This window comes from Ictalurus punctatus, chromosome 26 (genome assembly GCF_001660625.3).
Source record: "Ictalurus punctatus breed USDA103 chromosome 26, Coco_2.0, whole genome shotgun sequence".
NCBI lineage: Eukaryota > Metazoa > Chordata > Actinopteri > Siluriformes > Ictaluridae > Ictalurus > Ictalurus punctatus.
This window is the reverse complement of record NC_030441.2, coordinates 12,256,631-12,284,425: the sequence shown is the minus strand read 5'-3', so window position 1 is coordinate 12,284,425 and position 27,795 is coordinate 12,256,631. Positions and strand designations below refer to the sequence as shown.

The 27,795-nt window shown below is 40.8% G+C and overlaps 1 protein-coding gene and 1 long non-coding RNA gene across 5 annotated transcripts in view; one reads left to right on the top strand and one right to left on the bottom strand.

Moving 5' to 3' along the window:
• Positions 1–3,086, bottom strand: part of LOC108258851 (uncharacterized) — a 33,535-nt gene extending 30,449 nt beyond the window's left edge. For both annotated transcript variants that reach the window (XR_008393569.1, XR_001810761.3), the window contains exons 1-2: positions 1,906–3,086; positions 1,679–1,824 (exon numbers count right to left, since the gene is read on the bottom strand). This is a non-coding gene — a long non-coding RNA (uncharacterized LOC108258851). The remainder of the gene's footprint in view (positions 1–1,678; positions 1,825–1,905) is intronic.
• bcl9 (BCL9 transcription coactivator) overlaps positions 1–27,795 on the top strand; it is a 113,545-nt gene that overhangs the window by 60,769 nt on the left and 24,981 nt on the right. For 2 of the 3 annotated variants that reach the window (XM_017457794.3, XM_017457792.3), the window contains exons 1-3: positions 667–1,209; positions 5,152–5,343; positions 21,251–21,323. The gene's annotated coding sequence lies outside the window, so the exon portion shown is untranslated. Of the gene's footprint in view, positions 1–666; positions 1,210–5,151; positions 5,344–21,250; positions 21,324–27,795 lie in introns of those variants that run through there. The other variant, XM_053676293.1, reaches the window with a different exon arrangement.

The following is a 27,795-nucleotide window of genomic DNA, read 5'->3' as shown; positions in this document are numbered from 1 at the left end:
CGTGATAACATGGTGTCTCTGTACAGCGTCCACGCTGTGAAAAAAAACAAAAACAAAACAAAACCCATGGCAGGGTTTTCATCTCGAGGTGTTAACGTAAGATAACACAACACAACACAACATAAGAGTCCAGGGTGGTAAAGAACCGAGGAACTGCTTCTGGGGCGGTAGGAATATGGTTGGAGGAGAGAGTGCTTGTGTTTTTCGGCTCAAATTGCGCAAGAAGATCGCACACATCGAGCCGTTCTTCTTCAAGACACACACACACACACACACACACACACACACACACACACACACACTATATATATATATATATATATATATATATATATATATATCCTATGCATGTTGCTACCATCAGTTCACAAGCATCCTGCTGCAGAATAACAAACACTGATCAGCTGTGTGTGTTTTTAATGTAACAGTGTAGCAGTCTGCTGCCATATTATTTGATACGCTGCTATTTCTGACACCGCAGGCTTGATATTATGTGTCTGTGGAGCGAGTGTGTTCACACACACGGGTTTAAAGGGGAAAAAATCGCGATCGTTTAAAAGCTTTGTATTTCATGATCGCCGCCATTTCCACTCACTCACTCACTCACTCTCTCTCTCTCTCTCTCTCTCTCTCTCTCACACACACACACACACAGACAAATATCCAGGCTGAGGTTGTAGCTGGGTTTTTTGTGCTCTCTCTCGCCTGGGTTCAGTAGGAGCCTGCTGTTCAGCAGCACCCCTCCCCCAGCCTTTGGCGAAACAGGAACAACTTCTTTGAGAGCGAAAGAGAGAGAGAGAGAGAGAGAGAGAAGTGCACAAGTTTTTGGAGTCTTGGAGCAGATATGTAGCCTCCACTTGGTTTTCCATTTGGGAGCTAAGATTCTTCTGGATTTATTATTATTATTATTATTATATTTTGCAGCTGCTCTTTGTTTGTCTTTTCTGTGTGTGTTTTTTTTTTGGTGGAAAAATGGTCGACTTACCTCGAGGATTATAATTGTCGGTGGAGAGGGGGAGCTCTCTCTCTCTCTATCGGTTGTGGAATACTTTTACCTTTTTCTGTGCAGAGAGTGGAATTAGCAGAGAAGTGACTAATCGACTAACCACCACTAATCCCTCCTTTTTTAATGGCACCTGAGGAATGGAAAGACTTTTGCCTGGAGTAGCTCTGTGTACGAGTGTCTGTTTCGATAGGATATGATGCATGGTAAGACTCGGTTTTGCTTTCGATCCCTTTTTGTTTGTTTGTTTGTTTGTTTGTTGTTGACCCGTCCTGTAACTTTCTCCTCCACCGGGCCGGTAGTCATCACGCTTGGCGTCGCTCCCATTCAACTCGGCGGCCATGCATTTAGAAATCTTAAAAGACTGAAACGACCAGATTTCCAACATTGTGAACATCCCAGACCGGAAGATATAAGTATCACAACTTTGCTATGTGTTTGCTAGTTAAACCGTGTACAGTACAGGCCTTTAGGTTGTTGTTGTGTTTTTTTCCCCCTTTCCGTTTGTTTCCTCCCCTTTTCAGAGTTTAGTTCAAGTCGCGTTTGCAAATGGGTCGAGATGTTAACGCTGTTTTCGCTTCTTTAAACCACTTTAGTTGAAACAAATGAAAGGTCTCCGTATTGATCATCCTCAGTGAAATAATGTGAAGTAACTCGTTTGTTTAGTAAACGTACCTTTTTGTTCGTATTAAACCGACTCACTTCGCTCATTTCCCCCCCTCAAGTCTTTTTGTCCCGTTTGGAGAATCCCATCAGGTCTGAGGAGGAAGTCCGAGGCCGTCTCTGGACTTGGTTACCGCTCTTCGTTGTAAAGTTGGTCGCTAAAATAGCCCACAACAACAAGTTTTATACACTTGGTACCAAGCTAGAACATTTTTTGACGACTTTCCTCCCCAACTTACCTGTGTTGCTTTAAGAGGAAAACCTACGTTTGAACATTGCCTTAGCTTAGCCTACTAAACAAACGATGTTTTGTTGCGCGTGGCCCCTCGTCTCGAGACTGTTGGCATGCTATTGCTAACTTAACTGTTCACAAGATATATTTACACATCGTTTATAAGATATACTTAAACTTATACGTCGTTTATTGTCTGGACTGTAATGTGATAGATAACACATCAGTATACGTTTCAGAGGTTTTTTTTTCTGTCTTATTTCAAATAATGCTACTTTTAATAAACTGAGCCTGTGTGTTCCTTACTTCCCCGCTGAAAACAAACAAACAAACAATATAAACCCTCACAGAATTTGTAATGGAAACTGTAATGGTCCTTGTGGGTCTGTACTGGTAATTTGTTGCCTTGTATTAGTGGCATGTCTATTGACTACCAGTAAGGGCCGGTAATGGTTTTAGTGGTATGTAATGGTATTTGTACTGGACACCATTAGAATGTCTGTGATGGTTTCTGTCCTCCCCCCTTCCCAGCAGGGTTATGTGTTACTAGTTTTCATTTGGTAAAGAAACCACACGTTTGTGGGGTTTATTCTTCCAAATTCAACCCATTTACAAGGGCCTAGTTTGAATACATCACCTCTGACTCTGTTCCTATGCAAATTGCAGGCCAGTGTGGCTGCAACCTCTGGCCATCATGGTGGTTTGGTCTCTGAAACAAGAGCAAGCTGTTAATACCTTTCCTGTGAGGATAAAAGTCACCTCTCGTTTAGTATTTAGGTTTTTCCTTCTAACCTCAGCAAAGATTGTGCGATTCTTTATTATGCCACAAGAACAGCAAATTTTACACAGGAAGACAGAATAATTAGTCATTTTACCCAATAAATTTTATTATAACACAGAGGTTTGGTTTACTGAAGTAATTATCATATTGGTATTAGAGTAACTGTCTTTGTGTGTGTGTGTGTAAAATGGCAGCTACAATATATGGTAGCTTCAGACTTGCACGAAAGTTCGTAATTGCATTTTGGTCCACCGCATCAGAATGAAACTATGCTTAAAAGAGAAAATTACCTCAAATATTTGCCTGTTTATCTTTATCGTTAAAGCGATCTTCACAGGCATCCAAGATTTTTTATTTTATTTTAAAATGTAATACTCTGTTCACTTTTTTTCCTTATTTGAACATCTTTCCCCACATGTTGCTCTATTTTGGTTATAGTTTCCTACATTACCCACAATGCCGTTTGACTGCTGGCTAAAGAGAGCAATGCAGCAGCGCTTTAGCACTTTAGTCTGTCCAACTCTGCCAAAACAGATCAGATTCAAAAGATTTAGGTTTCAAGCTAATAACATGACCATTGTACTTGTACCCGTTGTCTCGTAGATCCATAAGCAGTTTAGTCGAGTCTCTTCTCCGACTCTTCGCAACTGCACTGTATAGCTGCATTGCATTTGAGTCCAGATTTTACTTTCTCCACTGTTGCTACAATGGATTTCTCATTGATATGATACTGAACATTGCTGGAAAACTGTGACTAAGAGAAGAACCTCTTTATCTTCAGTTTTTAAGAGCGAAAAGTGACTGTGAAATCACTTTGAGATTTGGTGAAGGTTTTTTTCTTCTTCTCTCCTATTAAACACCATTGTAACTGTGCTAGCAATGTCCTCCTATGATGTCAGCGTGCCTCAGAGGAATAATGAAAATACAGCATCAACCAACAAATTAGCACCAGAATCACAAAGCATATCACAAATATTTCACTATAAATATATTTAATGTGTTTTATGGTTCGGTTTTCTTTTAAGAGTGCATAGAACTCAGTACTGTGGTTTTGTGCGTATCGAGATACAAGCTGTCACACTGGTAAAATTCAGTATTTTGCCCGTTCTGTTCTTTATAGTGTAATATATCCTGTTGTAAAAATATTGTCACATATTTCAGAGAGTACATCATCATCATTACCATAATAGTTTAATGTTAGCAAAATAACTATTTCAAGTTTCTTTGTTATGGTACATCTTCACACCCATGCTTGAACATGTTTGCTGTGTTCCTGTTTGTCATGATTTGAATAGCAAAATACCCACATGGTAATCTCTTCGAATGCACAAGTCATTAATTTTTTTCCAACTGAAAACCAGTAAACCTTTTTCCACTGCTATATACATGATACTATTTTAATCAAATCAACTGTGATTCGGTGCTTAGGCTTGAAACATGAAAAAATAAGTTGGCAATAATAAGTTATGGAAATGTCAGGCATGCCCTGCCCATAGAATTTTCTTAGCAGTTCTTCCTTATCATATTACGCAAGATTTGTTGTGTTTTAAAGCCAAAGGAGTGCCTTTTGCTTCTGGTTTGTGTGTGCTGTTGAATGGAATACCCACTGCATCTATCCACAAACTGAGTCATATAATTGCTGCCATAGCTTTTGGTTTTGGAGATTAGCATGTGGTGGAATATGTTAAGTGGGTTCAAAAGTAGAAAGTTCTCTGGGGTTTTCTTCACTTCATCTTGGCACGCATCCTGACGTTTTTGGGGTTCGTTTGGCCACGGGCACATGGCATGCTGGACCTGTAGGTCTGTGGGTCTTACATACATGGTTAAAAACCGCTCTGTGGACTGGACTGGATTGGACTATGTACGCACCTCATTGGACCCCTAATGTTTTTTGACACTGATCTGGAATAGGGCTCGAAATATGGCCTGGCCCTTAACAATTTTTTCCCCCAGCCAACTTGTATTTCCAAGTATAGAAACTTGTATCTTGGTGCAACATGTTGAATGTACCTGATCATATAAAAAATATCATTTTCTTTAGTACTTCTTCGAGTTTTATTGACTTTTCTGAAATGACGTAATCTCTGCTGTCATTTCAGTACAGTCTCTTACTGCCTTGTCTTGATATAATTCCATTTGTGTGCTTTATATGTTGGAAATGATTTGAGCTCAGCATTCTAATAAATCGGTCAAAAGTGAAGCATAACTTTTCATATTTAAAAAATGTTATATAGTGGGCATTTCGCTCAATGGTTATGATGGCCCTCCAAGTCAAGGGTATATCTTTTGCTCTTGTTCATATGAACAGACCTTGAGAACTTGGAATTTGAGGTCCTATTCATGTTCTCATCATAACTATGTATGCATTATGTGTGTCAAGCGAATTCTATAAAAGTTAGTTTGTTCATGTGTTTCAGTGCACCACGTCACTAGAACAGAAAGCTGACCTTACTTTATGTATGTCTTCCACAGGTTAGTCTATAAGAGAGAGAAGTTGTAATCTACTAAACTTGTCCTGATTCCGCGGACCTTTGTTCCTTCACACTTCGGTTCAGACACTGGTTTGCGCTACATCAACACACACGCAATAAAAGGGGATCTACTGGAAGTTGCTTCAGATGTGGAGGAGCCGGAGATCCTCCTGAGACCTCGGGGTCATTCAAGGTAAAGTAACTACGACAACACGCATTCAAATTCAGTCACATGCTTGACGTTGGTCTGAATGTTATGTATTTGCATGCAAACAGGACTCTGTAGAGGAAAAGCGATTGTGATTTAAAGCTGAGGCACAATGCTGAGCTTGATTTGAATCATTTAGACTTTTGGGGGGGCATTGATACCATTTTTGTCAGAATGCGTGGTAGGAAGTGGTAGCTCAGTGGTTAAGATGTTGGACTTCTGATCAGAAGATCATGATCAAATCATAGCCCTGCCAAGCTGCCACTGCTGGGCCCCTGAGCAAGGCCCTTAACCCCTCATATTCTCAGTTGTATAAAGGAGATCTTGATAAGGGCATCTGCCAAATGCTATATGTGTAAATGGGTACTTTTTTTGGGGGGGTACTCCCTGATACCGATACTGAAATGAGTTAACCTACGTCGGGGCATCATGGGACATTTTATTTAGTGTTTGTTGGTGGCTGCTAACAATGAACTCCTCATGCTGAGTATTATGTTTGAGATGTTATGTTGTTTAAACAGTATCTTTAATAGTGTGCGAGTGCGGCTGGCGTGAGCGCGCAGATGTGTGAGCATGGTCATTAAAAATGAGCTCAAGGTGCCCTGAAAGGGATCTTGACTCGGAAGCGAAATGCAGACCTCGGTGAAAAGAAGCACGCGTGTCTCCGTGCTCGCAGACCTGAAGCGCAACAGTTGCTCTGCTTGCTCACGTCATTGCTCCTAAGTCAGTATTTACCATGCAGTTGTGTTGCGTGATGGTTAAAGATGAAAAGTTAACCATACACTTCAGTTCATCATATTTAGTTTTCCATATGCTGTTAGGTGTTTAAAAATTAGCCTTATGTCATAAATGACATGGCTGTGTTTCAGGACGTGAGGAAAAATAACAAAGCTGAGTTTCAGATGAACAGGAAAATGACTGATGAGGTTTAGAAGTAGAGATGAGAAGAATGAGTGTGGGAGGGGAGGGACTTGCCTAATGTTTGGAGAAATCGGCGTCACATTTGTAGCTGTGAATACTCCGAGGTGAGGTCAGCACACATGGCTGCATTCGAGGAAGAAAAAAAGCCATACACTTGAGACACACATGGTGACGTTTACTATAACTATGATGAGTTTATTATTGTCTGATTCTTTTTTTTTTTTTTTGGTAGTAATAGTAGTTTTTAACAGCTTTTACTGTGAGGTGTGTTTTGGACACGTTTGGTCCAAATGTGTGTGTGTGTGTGTGTGTGTGTGTGTGTGTGTGTGTGTGTGTGTGTGTGTGTGTTTGTTTGTTTAGAAAATTTTGGTGTGTTTCTGGAATCCTGCCTTTCTGTAGAAGGTTTAATCATGAACCATATCTAGAAGGAAGAGTCTGCATGTGCCAGTATGTGGAGGGACTGAGGTGTGTGTGTGTGTGTATGGGGGGGATCATTCGCCAATGGGGTTGAGTACCCTATGGACAGTGCAGGCGGTTTCTGTCTGTAGGTCAGTTCTAAGGCCTCACCCTTTCTTCTGGCTCCATTCATTACTGTCAAACACACACACACACACACACACACACACATCCCTTCGTTTTCTTCACCTCTTTCTCACAAGACTTATGTTTAATCACTGCTACTGACTTTCTGCTTACTCCATCCTCAACTGGACCTGTGTGTGTGTGTGTTGGTGTGTGTGTGTGTCTGGGCATGGTGGGAGGTTGCATGGTGTGTGTGCACTAATTGCGTACAGTTTCCGTGTAACGCTAGCCTCGTTTACTTCCACGCTCTTTGATTAACTGCATCACTCCCATTAAGGTGTTTGTGTTTAGGTTGCGGCCAGCAGTCGGCTTCGGTACAGCTGCTAATTAAAGGCTATTATAATTAACTTGTGGGAAGGAGAGCTATATTAGCCCACTGCCTGTAGTAGGACCCTTTAACAGCTCAAGCCAGCGCTTTAATCACTGGATTTTCTTTGTTTGTATCATTGTTTACAGTAGGTACTTCGACCCAGCAACGTGCAAGAGACATTGGTGGGTTCTCCTTGACGAAAAAATGACTAAAGGCACGTTTTGTTAGGCTAAATTAAATCTGCATGCATGGCAGAAACCAATTAAAGCAGCTCACTTATCTGGTCCTGCTTCTAATGTGCATACTTGGAGGTCGGAGTCAGCTAGTCACGCTGAAATGAACCGGTTTCTGCTGGAAGAACGGAAATTCCATTTGTAAAGGCTGACTCGGGCTGATGAAATTTATTTATTTATTTATTTATTTATTTTGAGACTACCATGAATTTATGCACTGAATGGAATCCAGGGTCAAACAGACACCGGGCCTAGATCCTTCACCATATAATAGCTGTATAAAAATGGAGGTCGGACTGATTGTGTGCATTGATCAATATGGATTTAAAGGATTTGATTGATTGCTTTTAGGTCTGACAGTGTGTGTATATACTATATATGTATTGTGTTTTCTGGAATGTTGCGTTCTTGTAGTTGTACAGTACGTTTATGTACAGCAATAGCGTGTTCGTGGCGTGTTTTTCCTTTTGCATCAGTGTGCTTTCGGAGCTGTAAGAAAATCATTCATGTTAAATGATTCTTTGATGAATTAACAACCTGGCACACGTTTTGGTGCACACATCTGTTCAGAGAAGAGCTTTTCATAGCTACACTGGGCACGCAAAGCTTCAATTACCATGCTGTTGCTGATAGTTTGTTAATTGGTGCGTGGTGGCCGTGAGCTGCTTGGCTGAAATGCATAGTTGCAAGTTTGCATGAGACTGTCCACTGCTTAAAAAAACAAGGCATCATTTCACCTTATTTTATATTAAATTATATTTTAATGAGTGTTTGATTTAGTGAGCCCAGCTCTACATCTAAGGGGGGCTTTCCAATTGTGTCACGTGAAAAATTTGTAATGTGAAAGCTGTCACGCGGACGGGGAAGTGCACGGCGGTACCGAACCCGAGACCTGTAGGACCTGTAGGAAGTGGTCTGGAGTTCGGTTGCACTGGAACTTGGCCACAATTCCCATGAATGTGAACACAACTCTGGTCCACACTCTGGTCCACACCTGTTCAGGAACTAAAGTAACTTGCGGGCGCCTGTGGATCAGGTGGTAGAGCGGGTTGTCCACTAATCGTAGGGTTGGCGGTTCGATTCCCGGCCCACGTGACTCCACATGCCGAAGTGTCCTTGGGCAAGACATTAAACCCCAAGTTGCTCCCGATGGCAAGTTAGCGCCTTGCACGGCAGCTCTTCTACCGCTGGGGTGTGGGTGTGTGAACGGGTGAATGAGAACCAGTGTAAAGCGCTTTGGATGAAAGCATTATATAAGTGCAGACCATTTACCATGGGACCGTTGTGGGACACAGAAGCATACTGCGCCTAATACCTGCTGCACATAATCTCACCAAAATATTAAATAAACAACACCGTGAGTCGTGTTGTTCTCAGTGTGCGTTTGTGTGAACGCAAATACACCAGGGTTTGATGGAATCAAGTGAGTCTGAAACCAGACCAACACTGCGGGGTACCCGGGGAAAACTGCATCCGGATTTAGACCGCAGTGGGAAAACCACCTCCAGAAGTTTTGAAGCACATCAGCAGGCTTTCACCGACTGTACGTTTTGTTTATAGGTTTGATGATGACAAACTCTGACTTCTTATCTTCTTCAAGACGTCTTAGTGTGGACAAACCTTAAAATCTATTAGCTAGCCTCCCAGACAGGTGAAAACTCCTCTTTGCTGTACAGTTTGATGTTTTTGCAGCACTGACTAGGCTAAAAAGTGGCAGCTAGCAGGTTATAATATACCGTGAGCTAGTTAATACAGAGTAAGACAAATGAAAACGCACGTGATTATTATCCTCTTCTGAAAAACTTTCCAGTGTCACATGTTGTGTTTTTGCGGCCTTGTTGGTGAATGTCTCGTCTAGGAGATTTCATGTTCCGTCCTTGTACACCATGTAATAGATAGAATTTCAGCCTGCTAAGCTTCTTCATTTTCCCTCAGCATGTTTAACCATGAAGGAACAGCGTGTATCTGTACGACTGCTTTGCACATAAATGTATTTATTATTATTATTATTTTTCCGGATTTGTCAGTGTTTCCATATACGTGTTTTTTTTTTTTTTGGTTCAGAATAGACCACCTGTCATCCATGCACACTAATATATCTGCTTATTAAAAACGGTTCTGCTGACAGCCAGGTCACGCCTTGCGGTGGTGGGTGGTGGGATTCGGAATGATTTTGTGTGCGTTATAGTTATAACACGGACGTGTCACACCACCCTGAAGCTTGAAATTCTTTTTCTGGTTGTTGCTGGGCAATTACGAATATTATGGGGGAAAAAACAACAACTACAAGCTAATTTTTTTTCTTCAATTATATTTTTCCGGTTACACGTTGCCCATTGAATGAATAATTCTGAAAGAATTTGCAACATACATTTAATGTGAACCGTTTCATTGCCTGTGATGGTGGTACATTGTCTAAATCATCATTACCTTACGGCAACAAAGAACTTGCTGCTGATTGGATATTGCTGGTAGTGCTGCAACCAAGATATTTCCAAAACATTTTCACTGGCCTTAAAATAAATATCAAGTAAATATCAAAATACCTAGACATCATGTACTTTTAAAGATACACTGTTTGAGAATCAAGGCGCTACTGATAGTTTTTGTTGATGTTCGCAAACCTTCATTCTACTCAAACTGTCCAAGTTAGACTATTCTTTAGAAATGGTTCTTCCGGATACACGGTGAACAGGACCGTATGTGTTTAGCGTCTGCCTTTATCTTATGAGATTAGAACGGGATTAATCTTGTATTTTTGTACTGTAGATTGATATCCACAAGCGATAAAAGTGAAAGTTAAACTTGTCAGAACCATCTCTGTTCAAGCGTGGTCAGCTTTACACAAAAGCAGACACTGACATGTTGTATTAGTTTAATATGGACGGATGATTTTAAACTCGGTTTCAGATTCAACAGATCACTCTTTTTCCCGCTTCGCCCCCCTGTACCGTGGAACTGAGGGAGCAGGCGGAGAATGCGTAGTGACAAAGAATTTAGGTAAATAGTGAGAAGGAAATCAGCAGGAGTTGAAATCTGGAAACAATGGGAAAAACCTGAAGCTTTACTGGTTGTATACAGGTGTCCGGTTGATGCTACAACTCCGGACACAAGATCACAATCTTCTGTTAAATCTCTTACATTCTGATTTATCAGTATTTGCACGTAATCCATTCAGAAGTATTCTGGACGTCACGTGCATGTTTACAAACGTTCCGATTTGGTCTATAGTGTAGACGTGTGTAGAGGGAGAGAGAATTCTATCCTTCTTACACAACGAGCAAGGACAAATTTGCTCTCCTGGACTGGATGCCTGCGCCATTGTTGGGATTCAAACTTGTGATCTCCAGATATCTTGGTGAAGGCTTCTCCGCTGAAGGAAATGTGCCTATGGTCTCTCGCTGCTGACGAACTAACCCTACCTTTGCCTAGCCAAGCACCTTTTCACTGGAATTTGGGATTTCACATACAGTTCCAAGCTCATGTTCTCTGCAGTGATTTATTTGAAACAGATGTTGGTGTTCATGTCCGTCAGGTCCATTGACGAGGCATGTACTTTTGCTCTTGTATAAACTATAACCTATAACCAGAACTCAGAATTTCCTCTTGAAATCATCCACGCGCAAATATTCCCATTTGCTAAGCAGGCAGCTTTCTCCTTTCCTCTCCTCAACCCTTTCTCTCCAGTCCCTCTGATGAGCTGCGTGTGTGTGTGTGTGTGTGTGTGTGTGTGTGTGTGTGTGTGCGCGTGCGTGTCTGTGTGTGTGTGTGTGCGTGCCAACCTCTCTGGGTTGTGGAAAGGTCCAGCTGCGCCACCGTGTTCTCTCCATGCCAGGAGCAGGTTGTGTCACTTCACCAGTGTGCCAGGAAGTGTGTGTGTGTGTGTGTGTGTGTGTGTGTGTGTGTTTGTGTTTGTGTGCGTGGCCAGCTTGCTAAATGGGCCAGGATTTAACCGGTTTTGCTGGACTACACTGTGTGTATTTTTAATTACAAACACTGCTGTGCCTTTAAAGTGGCAATTATTGGAAAGAACCAGTCGGCTAATAATTTGTGCTGGACTACAAACCTGAACACTCGCTTTGCTCCGGTTCATTCGGTTTAGGCCCGGCCGTGTCCGAACACATCCTCTGCGTCTCCCGACGACTTCTGCCGATACTCCTTTTGTGAAGGTGTGCGTGTTGTTTCCTGTGAAGGGTTCGACTATAAAGAGCATCTGTGAAGCACGCTTTGGAGAGGGAATAAGAGGGTGCATGTGCACGCACGTGCGCACCGTTACGTGCCAGTGCACATCACCCCTCTCACCAGCTGGCCGCCTGACATCATGCCCGCGTGGCGCCAAAGCCTTTGGCAGCCTGTCTCTGCCCACGCACGGGAAGGAAAGGAAGAGTGGGAAGTACACTGGACTCAGACACTTGAGCGAACAAAGGGGGAGGGGAAAAAGAGAGGTATTGCGAAGAATGAGGGAACAGAGAGGAGAACGAGAGTGCAGTCATCTCCTGGGGTTAGAGAGTTCACTTCTGGTTTGGGCAGCTTTCAACAGACATGTTTGGGAAAAATCTCCAGGCTTTATGAAGCAAGAAAACACTGGGAATTCTGACATCCTCGGCATGTTTGATAGAGGAAGTAGTAACAGGGAGGGGGTGGGGCAATACATGCTCACTGTCCTCATTTTTGTATCCTGCTGGGCTTCCTGGGAAATAGGAAATGGAGCTAGTTTTGGAGGAGGGAAGTAGACATTTCTCCAGCAGGCCCTGAAGTTTGCAGTCCTATTAAACCAGATGTGTGTTAACTATCGTGTTTCCATTCTGTCAGAAGCGATGGGGAACTCGGTGCAGGCGCTGAGTGACTAGATATCTGCGAATAATAGTTTCTGAGAGCAAATCATAAATGTTCTGCATTTAACAATGTGCATGGTTTACATTTTTGGCTTTCTTTAATGTTTCAATATACTAGATAATAAGATTTTACTGATGTATATTCGACCGGTCACATTAAAATAAAACATATATTCAAAATGTAATTATTTCAGGTTTAGTCTTCTTTTATATTTGTGTATTAGGACTTTTTATTGTCAGAGAGGGGGAGAGAGACACCATGTTTGGTGAGAAATGTCACCTCTTTAAGAAAAGCAAATCATAACAAGGCAATATAACAGTTTCAGCACGAGCCTCCCTTCTTCCTGTTACTTTTCTTTTACTTTCATTTCTTGCTTTTCGTCATTCCCCTTTCCTTCATGTCTCTTCTTACCTTCCTTCCCCTTTCTTTTCTTTATTTATTCCCTATTTCTTTTTCATTCCCCCCTTCATCTCCTCTTCCTCCTTTTCCCCCCTTCTTTTTCTTTTCTTCCTTCCCCCTTTCCTTCGTTTCTTTTCTTGCCTTCCTTCTCATTTCTTTTTTTTTCCCCCTCTCTTCTTTACTTTTTTTTTTATTTTATTTATTCCTTCTCCTTTCTCTTCTTTCCTTCCTACTCCACTCTTCCTCTTCCGTCCCTCTCCTCTCCCACCTTCCTTCTACCTGGCATGTTTTTCGGGGCGTGGGAGGGAACCGGAGAACTGAAGAGCAGTGGAATATGCAGTGAGGAGGTACTCCAGAATCAGGACTGAGAGACTCTTGGTCAACGAGGAGCATCATAAAAATCCTTCTAAATTGGAATTTTTCTTAACACGGGATGAGATGCGAGTCCAATCTCCAACCAGCCGCATGCCAACATTGTTCTCTCCATCTGTGTGTGTGTGTGGTGGAGATGGCTGTACTGTGAGAACGAAGAGGATTGGGATAATGATGAAGACGAATGTTGGCTGTCTAGTGGGCTGACAGCCCAAAAACATGGCTTTAAACTGCTGTCAGTCCACAGGCTCCTCTGTCAGTTTCCTCTCACACCACACACAACCCGTCTCCTCCTCTTCTTCCTCCTTCCCTTTCTCCTTCTCTTCATCCCGCCATCTCCAGGCCCCTGTCATTAATTTCATTTATTTTCATGTTTGGCTCGCCATCACTCAGAGCAGCCCCCCCCATACCGCCCCCCCCAATTCATCACTCAATCAGTCCTTTTTTTTTCCATCAGATAACTCCTCTTTCCTTCTGCCTTTAACACTGCGTATCATTTCTTCTGTTCATTCCTCCATCTGTCCATGTTTCAGAAGGAGAGCTAGGGGAGGGACTTGGTAAACACTGGAAAATGTCTTCTTTGTCTGTCCGTCTTGGTCTCTCAACGTCTCTGTTTGTGTCTCTCTGTCTGTCTGTCAGTCTCTCTCGCCCTGTCTCATATTCTCACCTCTCTCTCATTTTCTCTTCCCTCTCTGTGTCTTCAGTCTCTCTCACTCGTTTCCTGTCACACACTGTTGTATTCTCTCTCTCTCTCCCTCTCTCCCTCTCTCCCTCTCTCTCTCTCTCTCTCTCTCTCTCTTGGCTGAACAGGTTTGTTTGAACGTGTGTGGAATGCTGTTGTGAAAGCACAAGGAGAGCTTCATTTTAACCACATCACTATGCGTCACTCCAACAACTCTTCAGACAGTTTTTTTTTTTCTTTTCTTCTTCTTCTTTCTTTCTTTCCCTTCTTCACTAAATTGCGTGTGCATGTATGTGCATGAGGACTCTCCTGTTTGAATGCATGCAAATTTTAAGCCTATGCTGCAACAGACCGTCAATCAAACACTCGAGCCAGTCTGTCAGGCTGTCATGTAGTTATGACCCGGACCACGCCTGTGTGTGTGTGTGTGTGTGTGTGTGTGTGTGTGTGTGTGTGTGTGTCTGGATATAAGTAGGTGATTTACTGCTCATCTGATCAGACTCATTAATGCTTTTCATCGGAGGTGTAAAGCATTGACACTACCATAATACCTAGCTCACAGGCAGCTTCTAGGAGTGCTGAGACCGTGTTGTACAGTGTGATAATTATACATGTAATTATGTATTAATGTATTCATGTAATCACAATAGTAGTACTTGCAGCACAATATTATCTTTATTCATTGGGAACTCCCAGTCCTGTTATTGTACGGGTTAGGTATTTGAGAAACGTCTGTTTTGTTCTTGGTAAAAAAAAAAAAAAAAAAAAAGTCTTCCTGTCAGATCGGTTAATATTTGTTTTTCATATCAGGGCTGTAAAGTTTCAATATTATTAAAAAAAGTTTAGTGTTTGAATGCGTTTGAATATTACTGAGTAGAGAAGATCAGCAGTAGAACTTCACTATGTGTTTGTATTACATAAACCACTGCAGAAAAATCCCACTGAGGCATTGATCATATTTTTACTGTAAACACGAATGTTTACAGTTGTTTATATTTACTCACCGTAATGTTGAATTATATTTAGCAACATTTTAGAGTTCTTCACCGGGTTTTTAATTAATATTTTTTTTTTTAACTGTGATTTCACAGAACTTTTAAGATTATCGCATGTCACACTGTACGAGATGACCCCGAAAATGTCACGGGGAAATTCTCGAGAAGACCGTAAAGCGGTACTGTGTTCATGTCAGATTATATTAGTAAGATCCTTTAATGATAGCTGTGCCATCAAAGACATTTTCTTGCTTACCTCATCAATCAGGATCAAACAGATTCATGCCGAGTTTTAGTTTCACAGTGAGTTTGAGCGAATTTCGACTGTTTTGTTTTTTGTCTCCGTTTTCCTGTGCCGTATTTGGAGCTGTACTGCGAGTTTCATGTCGTCGTATGCCATCCTATTATTGGTGGCTTCTAGATGAGCGTCGTAGCAGCTACCACGGTCGGAACTTTATCGTTGAATATCTTTGGTCACAATGGCGCTAAATCGCCCATCAGAGAACACCTATATGCTATGCTGAACACGGTATGGCCGAAAGTATGTGGACACCTGACCATCACACCCATACGTGGTTCTTCCCCAAACTGTTGCCTTAAAATTGGAAGCACAGAATTGTCTATATGTTGTAGCGTTAAGAATTCGCTTCATTGGAGCTCAGAACCCCAAACATGTTGCAGCATGAAAACAACCCTGTGCATAAGAGAGGATCTGTTCATGTTCCAAAACATACCAGTTCATCAGTTAAGTACGATATAGGTAGTGTCATGGCTTGGGCGGTATTGATGATGACGGTAGCGCAGAATGTATTCAGAAGTCTACCGGAACATTGTCTGCCGATTTACAGAGAAATGCATCGAGCGTAACTGGGAGTATGTGACGTAATGTAATCGTGCCGTGAGATTATGACCCAAAACACACTGCAAACACAACAAAGGACTTTATCAGGGGGGAACAGTGGAAGATTTTCGACTGGTTAAGTCAATCACCAGACCTTAACCCAATTGAGCAGCATTTCACCTCTTGAAGAAGAGACTGAAGGGAGAACCTGCCCCTTTAAAAAAAAAAACCCACAACAACAAGAAAAACCAAACAGCGACTGAAAGAAGCTGCGGTGCAAGCCTGGAAAGGTATCGCAAAAGAAGAAACCAAAAGTTTGGTGATGTCAGTGGGTTGCTGGCTTTATGCAGTTAAAGCAATCAAAGGATATGCAACCAAACATTAAGTGTTATTTACTTTCCTTTATACTATCTGTACCAGTACTTCTGCTCACCTCAAAATCTGGTGGTTTGCCACCAAAGGTGCCATGTTTAATGCATCTAGATGTAAAGACCAGGAAATGAAAGCTGAAAGTCTGATCTATTGTCTCGTATTCAAAAACAAAAGATTTGGCCTTGCTGTCCGGATACTTTTTGAACAGGCTGTATCTGTATTCATTACAAGCGCACACTCGACTGGTGCTTAAGATTTGGGCGGGGGTTGTTGTTTGCAATTTGCCGCTGGTCCATTTGCTTAGGAGTCAAACACGCACATTATTTATTTATTTATACTTGGTGGCTGGGGAAAAGTGATGTGTGTTTGCGGTAGGGGAACTGTTCAACAAATGCATGCCATGTCGGTATGTGATTAGTAAAACGCTAAAGATTTAACAGGAAATGTTTTAATCGTGTTGAAAGTGTTGGTTAGTTGAGTGGTACTGATCTCCAGATTATTAGTATCACCTAACAAAAGGCAAATCTATCGGAGCGCGTAAGCCGTAAGATGTTTAGTTTTGTCGAAGCTAAGACATGCATTAATTAGCATAACGGACTCTTAACATCCAATCAGCTGCTTGTTGCTATGCGGTTTAATTTGACAGCATGGCATCACGGTGAAGCCACTGCCATCTCCTTGCTGTTTTTGCGGTTAGCTTTTTATGAAACATGTTATTTGGTCAGTATTGAAGTACTAATGATGCTCTCAGAAAAAGGTTAACAACACATTTGATTATTTATTCTTTTCCCCGTCGTTTACGAATGCCCGTGCGGCCGTGCGCGTTTCACGTTCACTTTCGATTTAGCGGCGGTTTGGCAGCGGCAGTCGGCTTGAATGGTGGGTTCATCATTATTCTTAATGAAAAACGCAACAACCGTAAAACGGTACAATCACAAACTCGCTTATGTTAAACATAAATGTTCTGCCATCGTCTTGTCGGTCCGACGAATGAAATTTGAATCCTGCTTATCTGTGCTGCGACTCGACTGAATGCTGAATTGAGCGGACGTGTTCGGTTTTTAATTCTAGCGTCCATTCTATAACTGAACTGAATAATTTTTATTATTATAAAAAGGCAAAAACGACAGCGAGGGCGGTGCTGCGGTGGGTAAGTGATGTCGTCATTGTGCGACCGAACACCGGCTATCGTAGCAAGCCTACTGTATAATGATTGAGGGTTTTTTTTTTTCTTTTTTTCTTTTTCCCTCTACTTGATGAGAAACACCTTGGGATTCTTTATCCACGTGGATGTGAAAAGCTGGTAGGCTTCTGTGCCTTTAATTCTGGCAAAGTATATAAAGACCACAGTCTGTTTTTATTGGCTTTGTCAAAGTACCTTTCTCTTCTGAAGTAAGGTGAGTAAATTTGGCGAAGTTTCAGCTCTATTTGACTTTGCATTTTGTGGTAACGGCAGAAATTCAGTCCCCAATCTGGCAACCGCTACATAAAAATCATGTGACTGAAACACGACGGTAACCTTTGCTACTTTGTACCTACATGTATTGGCCATTTTAATAGGTAAACCTACAACACAAGGCAGATGAGATATGGCATCAGTCTAACATGTAGTATACATACTGGACTGTGAAGATGCGATTATATTGTGTTTATTTATTTTCATGTTCAGTTATATTGGAAATGATGCATGTATTTTGTTAAATTGGAAATCGTTTTGTTTACCTTAGTAGTACTGGTATTAGAAAATATTGTATTGATACGGGTGAATAGTCAAGGTTTCAGTATTCACTCTATGAATTCCACCAATTGTTGATCTGTCCACAAGATTTACAGATATCTGTAGTAATCGAGTGAATCTCCTAGGATATATGGGCATGCTTGTCACAATAAAAATTCCACACATCCTGTTTGTGCAGCATATCTTTAATACAAACCGGTAGCATTGACCTTTGTTATATGCACTTTGTTGTAGGGTTGCGAAAGTTGTGCTTGATCAGTAGGTCACATGATGCGTATAGAGGCTATGCATGTGCGCGATACTCCAGAAACTTGATTTATATTTTATTGTTTTGCATTTTAAACCCTCCCAATACTTTTAAGTTTTGATTTCAGTGGGAAATGATGATGGAAAAGAAACGAATGCTTCCTGGAGTGTCTTTATTGTGATTTTTTATTTATTTATTTATTTAATTGGAAAAAGACCTGCTTTGTTTTTGTTCTGTCTTCACCTGTGCAGTTTCTGTTGGCCTGTTTTCACTGTAGCTTCAGATTCTTGTTCAGCAGTGGAACCTGAAACGATCTTCTGCTGTAGCCCTGAAGTTCAACCTGTTCTGCATTGTAAGATGCTTTTCCGCTCAGGATGGTTTGAAAGAATGGTTATCAGCTCAATCCAGTCTGGTCATTCTCCTCTGGATTTTTTTTTTTTTTGACCCCAACAAGCCGTTTCCACCCACAGAACTGCCAGTGACTGGGTGTTTTTTGTTTTTCCACACCATTCGGTGTAAACTCTAGAGACTGTTGGTGAGATCAGCAGTTTCTGAAATACTCAAACCAGCCCTTCTGTCTCCATCAACCACTATTGTACACCACGATTGACCGTGACAAGATATGATTTGTGTAATTCGAGACAACTACATCTTGCATTCCTTTCTCTTGCTGGTCCGGGAAAAGTCAGTCAGTCTGTAACTGTTTACCCTCGAGCTGCAACAACTAATCGATAATAATCGATTATTAAATTCGTTGTCAGTGAATCTCATTATGGATTTGTTGGTCTGCACGCGGCTCGGGGTGCGTTTACTCATTACATTACTTCTGTTCCGAAAACACGCTTCGGAGAGTAAATACTAAAGTCGTGTCCCAAATGAAGTACTCTACACTTACACTATGCACCGTGTACTCTACCGTCTAGTGTGTGGATTTTAGAAAGTTAATGTCGTCTGAAATGGAACACACAGGTTTTTTTTTACCAACTGGAAGTATAAGCCACTTCCTAGTCGACAGTGCATGAGGTCATACGCACGTAACGTGACGCTGCTAGCTTTAGCAGATACCCAGAGTCACCGATAATGACTCTTTACTTTACTGTTTGTCAACGCTACCTTTTTATAAAAAGTTATTCATAAGTACTATTATGTAATATAAATTTGTATATTAGTTAATATTATTTATATATACTTATGCTTTGCTTACGCATTTATTTTTTTTTATGGCTGCACAAAAAGCACTGAATTAAACTGCAGGCCTGAATGAATAATATATATTCGTGTGTGTGTATTGGGTTCGTTTCAGTCTTATATAACTGGGCAAACAGTTGTGTAAAGTTTTATTCTGAAGTTAATATTTGTAACACTCAGTTTGTGGACTTTATTTTAAATAAATGACAAAACGGGACTGAAAGTTTTCCCCCCCGATTAATCTAAGAAAAAAAAAATCTGCCAATTAATCATATGAAAATAATTGCAGCCCTAGTGTAGTCGTATGGCAGGGTTCTCTGAGAGCATGTCCAATAAGTGTATAATGAGTAATATCTTGACTGCAACCTGGATTAAGTGCTCACTTCTGTAATGAAGTTGTAGGTGACTTTGAGTACCATTAGCTTTACTTCCTTGTTCCTGTGACGCATTTACGCGAGTAACGTTCTGTACTTTCAGTGCTTTACTCCAACACATGTACTGGGGTTTTTATGCCCTTGACTGTTGGCCCTGCTCCAAGAGCTGAGGTCGGCATTGAAAAAAACAGTTTCTCTTCTTGTTTATTAATGAAGAAAACGTACTACTGCGCGAGGCTCTCGCTCACCCTTCCCTGAAGCAGGTTCTCAGAAGGCGGCTCCACCCATGTCGTTGCTTGCTATTTCTCTGTGTGTGTGTGTGTGTGTGTGTGTGTGTGTGTGTGTGTGTGTGTGTGTGTGTGTGTGTGTGTGTGTGTGTGTGTGTATTTGTGGCCCTCAGGTGCTGGCAGTTGAGTGATCCGTGGGAGACGTTCAGCTGAAAGTGGAAGACAGACACACATGTATCTGATATCAAGGTTATCGTGTGTCTGTGTGTCGCACTGTAGTTAATGTTCGCTTTCATGCAGTCTCCATTTTGGCGGTCTGGTGTCGAAACGAATCGGTTCGGTTTCGGATTTTTAGGAAACCTCGCCGATTTGGTCACTCGTGTAGCGAAATGATTAGCTAGAATGAGGGCTTTTAAATCCGCTAAATGTTGTGCTGCATTTGATTCATTCAAGGCCCTAGTTATAGATTTAAGGGAAGCACATGCCGTGGAGTGTTAATGAGTCCAGGAGGACATGTTGATGGTCAGGATGAACCCACACCTGGAGCACAGCGTGTGTGATCTATAAACCTGAGCCGAGGATCAGTGTGTACACAAGTTACTGAGGTTTTTGTAAAATCATTAAAGTGGAACAGTCATGTTTGGGTTATTTTTATTTTATTTTTTTAATAGCAGAATGCTGTGGGTCATCTCATAGCGCTCTGTCATCAAAGACGAAAACGGGGAAAATCCCGATCAGCATCATAATCGTGTATCTAACGATTAATTAAAGGGTTGACTCAACTCTCAGTATCTATCCACCGTCTTGTGTGTTTGGTGTCAAATGGGCTTTATCACTGACTAACACACTGTATTAAAATAACCACAGGCCAACAGCGAATACCCTTTACCGCTATTACTGCGGATTTTTTTTTCTTTTTTTTTTCTTTATTTTTTTTAATAAAGTCTATGTTCCCGTAGACGTCTTGAGAAATGTTATGCCCAACACAGCACCATATTCCCAGTTTCATGATGTTGGTTGTACACAACCCTTCTTTCATTTCAAGTCTCCCCACTATTTCTTTGTTGGGTTTCTCGTTTATAACACGGCATTCTAAAAGTCTCTTGAAAATGCAGAGTGACAAAAGAAGACGCTCGTGCTCTTTTTGTTTTTAGGAGCGAACAGTGAAACTTGACCAGTATGTCTTGTGTGTGAGATGGTGTAATTGTTTCTACTATTAAACACCGATGTAACTACACTAGCGGTGCATCCCGGTGATATCATCGTGGCACAGAACCACTTACTTCTCACAGGAATAAAGGAAATGCAGCATCAGCCAACAAATTAGCACCAGAATCACTAAAATGCATCACAAATATTTTAATATAAACTTATTGAAAGTGTTTCAGGATGGAGTTTGCCTTTAAGGGATCAAAAACGTGCTTTGGTTTTTACAGTTATGATGAGATGAAAAGTATATGACTTTCCCCAGCTGCACTTATGGAGTCATGATTTCTGTTATATTTACATAATTGTAGTCTCTTTGTCTGTGTCTCTCTCTCTCTCTCTCTCTCTCTCTCTCTCTCTCTCTCTCAGATCATAGAGTGGTGTCCCGTTGCAGTGCAGAGACAGCCATGGCCACGGCTATATCGTGACACACAGAGACATGGTGAGTACTGCTGCTGCTGACATCTCCAGAGCCATGTCAAACAAAGGTCCCTCTGCAGGGGGCCCGCTGTGAGAGACAGAGCCATGTGTGAGAAAGTGGGATGGGGGTTGGAGGGGCCGAGGAAAGGAGGGAGCGCGAGAGTGAGGAAGAGCCTCACTGTAAATGAGATTCCTAGTTTCCAAGCACTTCCAGCATAAATCCATATTTTCAGCCTGTTCCAGCTCACACTGGTCTGGTTGTTAATGCTGTAATTAGCCTCTTGACTGAGGACTGATGTGAAGTCAGAAATCCCAAAAACATGGATTTGATTGTGGACATCTGTTGTGGAGACTATAGCTATGGAGGGAGTAATATTTGGATGGCAGAGGATAGAAAGCGGGGGGAGGTGGCCCAAGGGGTGGGTTGGATTGGAGTAACCCCTGTTTAAGGCCTCCAAAAACTTAACAATCCAGAAAACTCGGCGTGCGTACACAGGGAAGGGAAAAGAAAGACTTTGTGGAAGGCAGAAAATAGATGACTTATGGAAAAAATCGCTGAACATTTGGGCCCCATGGCTGCGCTAGGTCTCGTGCGCCTCCCTTCACTTATTTCCTAACTTCCGCCGAGTATCAGAAATAAAACGAATGCCATATCAACTGGGTTCGTCTTTGCGCAGCTTCTGAAACACTTGAAGATTTTCCATGTAAAAAGTCGTTTTTTTTTGTTTTTTTTTTATCTCAGTGCATTTTTACAGCCCTTCTGTTTAAATAAGATTGAGCATGCCTTTATAGGATAATAGTCAGCGATGAGGTGGTGTGATGCAGCTGTTACAATAATAATAAAAAAATCTTCTATTAACGCCGCAAAGTGTTTTATTCCACTTAAAGGTGCCTTGGTGAGAGAATTCAGTTTGTTTTTATATATATATATATATATATATATATATATATATATATATATATATATATATATATATATATAATATATACACACACACTTTTTTTTTTTTTTTTTTAAATTTATTTATTAATTTATTTTTATATAAAGTATTTTTGAATATTAAGTATCCAACAGTTAGGTGGGTTCTACATTTGAGTGATTCCCAACCATGTTCGTCTAGTTCCACCCCCAGGATCTATGGTGGCCAGGTGTGTGTGTGTGTGTGTGTGTGTGTGTACAATTACAGTATGTGCATCCAAACACACAAGCATTCCAGACTGGAAGTCTGTTTTCCAAATGGGGTTTCTTAGTGACTTAATGTCGAATTTGCTACGGCCATGAATTAACTTTCCAGGTTATTAAAAAAAAACCTGATTACTGTACCGTTAAATCACAGCAAGTTGCGAACACTAATCATTCATTTAAGGGCTGCATACATAGATTTTATCCGTGTATAGTTGTATTTAATGTTGTAGAACGTCTGTGTATGAAGTTAGTTCCTGTTATCACTTAGCTTATAGTAGCTCTAAACAGTTGTTCTCTCACCAGCCTGCCTGTCTTTCCTTTTTCTTACAGTTAGTAAGACAAAATAATGCCTCTCGTCTGTTCGTGTAAACATAATCACAGCTTTACCTCTGACTGTTACAAAGTAGAGTCCTTTTGAAAAATGCTAAATAAATGCCTCCTCACCAGATCAGTGAGGGCACTCAGTTCTTCATTTGTTTATGTGGAGCACCAGCCATACGAGTCCCCGTGTACGTTGTTACTATAGAAACGAGAACATATTACACCGAGTGCATTGAATATAAACCCGCGATTTTGATTGCAACCGGAGCTATTGTTAGAGCAGCTGTTACAGAAAATTAACCAAGACCTTCTAACTAATCAGAATGAAGAATTCCGCAGCACCATGATATGACTACAGTTGGACTCGAAACATTAGTTGTGATGCACAGTGATGTAGTTATGACTGTTATGACCTGAGGTGTTACAAAGGTCCACAGGTTTTGTAGCTGATTTTGATAAACCAATCCTTTTTAAAGTAGTTCTCACAAATTGTTCCGATACGTGCAGCAGTATTAAAACGAATCAAAATGAGTTGCCAGGTCTGACTTTTTTTTCTTTCTTCTTCTTCTTCTTTTTGTTGCAATGATCGATTCTTGTTCATTTATCCGTGGGCTTTTGCGTGAATGTGTAATTAACAATAGAAATCTTTAAATACTGCATTTTGCGTTTAATTGTCCATTTACAAGCTCTAAATCTTTTATTCGATAATTATACATCTGATCTAACTTGTCTACTTTATTAACGCATTGATTAATGGTGTAATTTGCTGTTAAATAGGTGTTGGATGGTTCATATGGTGTGAGAATGTTAAGCTTCTTAATTGGATACCTTTAGGCTACGGATATAACACTGATTATCTGATAAGCAAGACCAGATAAACTCAACTATCTGAAGACAAACACTTGAGGAATAATTCAGTCTTCGTCTCTGCACATATACCTGATTTGGGCTGTAGCGTGTTATTAGTTCGAGTCCAGCAATGTTCTAGTGCTTTAGTTTAGCCTTGGGCTGTTTTGCGGACTGCGCTCAAGGAATCTCTTTGCTTGTAGTGGATTTAGTTGACCCACGAAGCCAAGCTGGTCAGATTGTGTCGGTTCTGTGGGTCTGAATCCCGCCTTGAGCTCTCTAAAGCCAAATTTATACTCTTCAATGGGACTTCAAGGTGTTGTGTCAGGATGCACGAACCTGTGGGAGTCTTTAGTGCGCTGGATTGGATTTCTATTTTACTGCCTGTTCTCTCTCTCTCTCTCTCTCTCTCTCTCTCTCTCTCTCTCTCTCTCTCTCCCCCGATTCCTTTTGAAATTGCAGTTGAATCCTCATATGAGCCTCATCTGATTCTTGCCTGTTACCAGTAAGAGGAAAAGGGGGTGACTCAATGTGAACAGACACAAATTAATTTTGCTTGCACCAGAAAAAGTAAGGTAATGTGCACTGAAGCTCTTTTATCTATTGGGCAGAGAACACACAGGTCTTCACACTGCCGCGTGTGTAGATCACTAAACATCATGGCTTTTTGTTACTCATATTCCAAAGTGCTTGGCGTTATTGTAAGGGTAGGAGATGCAACAAAAATCACAGAAATAGCTATGTATCGTGGAATAAAGGTTTATTAAACATTTGTCATTTATCACAGCTTTAAAGATTAAAAATCTTTTTTTTTTAAAGCTGCTTCCAGTCAACATTTGTAATTGTTATTAAAACGTAAAAAAAAAACAAAAAAAAAAAAACAGTACTGGCGTTATAGAATTTAAAAAAAAAAGCGTCTGTGAGAGACGAATGCAGATACAGTCTGGACTAGGGATGGGACGATCCATCAGCTATAGACAGTAATCTGACAATTTTTCGGCCCAAATAAGATCGGCTGATGTTTCTTTTATCTTGCCGAAGCAGTGAGACAATCCCCGGCACAAAACGGCAGCACCGAGCAATCAAGCTGTGCAAGTGTACACCAGTAGCAGTTAGCTGAAGAAATGAAAAACACAGTGATGGAGTTTATTGAACTAAATAACCATATTTAGTTGTTGATGTGGGATTTAATTTCTCACCTGCAGCGGCGTTATGCACTTCCCAGATAGAAATTCTTCACATGTTCTCAGCCCCTCCCAAGCTCCATCAAACTCTCTCAAATTCTGATGTCCATCCCATGTCCATGTTAAGCTTCACAGGGTGCTTGTGGAACTGATTATAATAACAATCTTAACACAAATCTTAACTCTATTGTTCAGTGTTTTTTTTTCCTTTTTGTTTTTTTTTCCTTTCTTTAAGCGACTTTAAGAGTTTGTGCCTGATCTTGCTGTGATGTGTGTGTTTGTTTTTTACATTATGTGCCATTATAAATCAGGGGAACATAGGAACGACCCTGTCAGGGAACTGCTAACATTCAGCTAGTTAGCTAGTAGCTATTATCTTAAGGAAGCTAAGAGTATCTAGGAGCTAGTATCTCAGGGAACTGATAACATATTAGCTAGTATGCTAGTTTGGTGAATGACGAACCAGATTAAGTGTTTAAGCATCAAGCACCATTTAATAAATCCCGAGGCCGAAGTCTGGCGAGAGAGCTACTTAACAGTTAGTAGTTCCTTTTATTTATTTATTTCTTGCGCCCCCCGTGAAGATTCTTTTGTCTAAAGTTCAGCTAGACGAAGTTGAATGTGTCTGAGGCGAAATATAATGTCACCAGAAGCAAATAATTGTTTGTGGTGTTTGTGTCCTTTTCTTTTCCTTTTTTTACTTGATAACATTTTGCGCTCTGTCTGCTCTGTTTTTTTTTTTTTTTGTATTTTTTTATTTTTATTTTTATATTTTTGCTATTTGGAATTAGCTCAGTGTAAAGGGCTGCAAGGCTCGGTGTGAAGGGCTTGCTGTTTACAGGCCTATTTATATACGACATTGTTTCTAAGCTAGGAGTGTGTGTGTGTGTGTGTGTGTGTGTGTGTGTGTTATAAGAATGTAAATAGTATGCTGTCTGCTCTGTTTTTCATTCCCCTATTTAATAGTTTGCAGCTTGTACATCCTAGGCATTTCTGTGGAGAGAGTTATGGCAAAGGTTTTGAATTGTAATTTGTCCTAAATAAGGCTTCTTGGGAGACAGCTGGCTGTATTACTGCCTTTTGAATAGCCAGATTTTTATTTTGGGCCCACAAACACCACCAGCAAATGGTGTCTGAATGAGACTAGTATAGCGTAATAATAATATTTATTTATGATTTATGTTTTATGATGTACTTGGTAAATATCACAGTACATTGTATGAGTTCCTGCCAGCACTGGTCTATTGGAATCATTATAAAAACATGCACATAAGACTGAAAGGACATGAGGATGATTGGCTGATGGGTGACTCAAACTATTTGGGACTGATTACTGCAAAGCTAATAACAGATTCCGCACCATTGCATTGAAAATGTTGGGGATCAGCCAAAAGTATTAAGGTGGCATTTACCTTGCAGGTATTTTTGAACATTTTAAATGTTTCACTGCCTTGATACAGTGAATAATTCTAGTACACACAGATTAAACAGACATATTTATACCCAAGATTATCACTAGGTGTGTTTATAAGTCCCATGAGTATTTTATGTAACCCGGCAGCCAGTTTTAGAGGTGTGTGTGAGAGAGAGAGAGAGAGAGAGAGAGAGAGAGAGAGAGAGAGAGAGAGAAATTGAAAGTGTGGAGTTCTTCACTAATCATTTGTGGCTCAGCTTCACAATGGGATTTGCATAATATGCCTGGCCTTTTTAAAGTGAGCATAAACATTACGGATACGGGGTGTGGTGTTTTGTATGTGTGTGTGTGTGTGTGTGTGTGTGTGTGTGTGTGTGTGTATTGGGTGGTGGAGGTTGTTTCTTATTTATGTCTGTCAGCTTTGGTGCTTGAATTCTCTCACTCTCTCCACCTCACGTTTGCTTTCGCTGTTGTTCTCTCGAATGATTTGAATTCATGGATCTCGGTTCACGCCGCGCCTCCAGCGCCTGTAATGTCCGCACTTTGCCGATATTATTTTCAACCCTTCATAACTCGTTTTATCTGCTTTAAACCTGTTTGCAGCGATCAGCTGTCAGGTTTAGTTCTTTGTCCTGGCCAAGATGTAGATGAAGCCAGTCATACATCAGCATTTAAAAGACCTCTCATCAGAATTTGGGAAAATTACGTCTCTTCCTAGACCCAAAACAATTTGGAAAGAATAAGTGTCGAGTACGTGCCTGAAATAAGAAACCCGAACGATGGTTATTTTCCGCGTCTTGTTTCTAAGGAGAAGGACCATTCAAGTCAAAGCAGTTTTCAGGTGAAAGAAAGAATTTTCTTTTTGTCGAAGCATTCACTCGTACGCTACGTACGCCACTGTTGGACTTGCCTGAGATGCTTTAGTTGATGACATTTTTCCTTAAGTTTCCTCATTCATTGCTGCCATAGCAACAATGCAAACTGAGTCTACACTAGCAGTAGGATCATACAAACTGTGGACGGTAAAAATAGTCACTCCCTGAAGTGGATTATTTACCACAGTGATGTTTATTGTTGCTGACATTTAGCTAGATTTTGCATTTCCTACAGAATCTTTGTGCATCGCCATCTTCAAGTCAGAATTATGCATCATACCTTTTATTTAAGCCCTTTCATCATTCTAGTACAACTGAATCCTAAATAGTAAAAGTATTTATTTATTTTATTTTTATTTATTTATTTATTTATTAAGCCATAGTATTGCTTTCATCACTCGTATCAGCGCAGCACACACTACCATGTCAGTGGAACGGCTTTCCACTAATTGATGGGTGAGAAGGAGGACAAATGGACTGCAGGCAATGAGTGTTAAGCAACTGCGTGACCAAGGTGGTAGGTTTAACCTGATAAAATGGTACCAATTAGTACGAGTATAAACATGGTGCACCTAATGAAGAGGCCGCTGATTGTTGGCTGCTTGTTGAGCTCTTACGGAAAAGCGACATTTGGTATGTTTAATCTCCATGTTGGAGTATATAAGGAC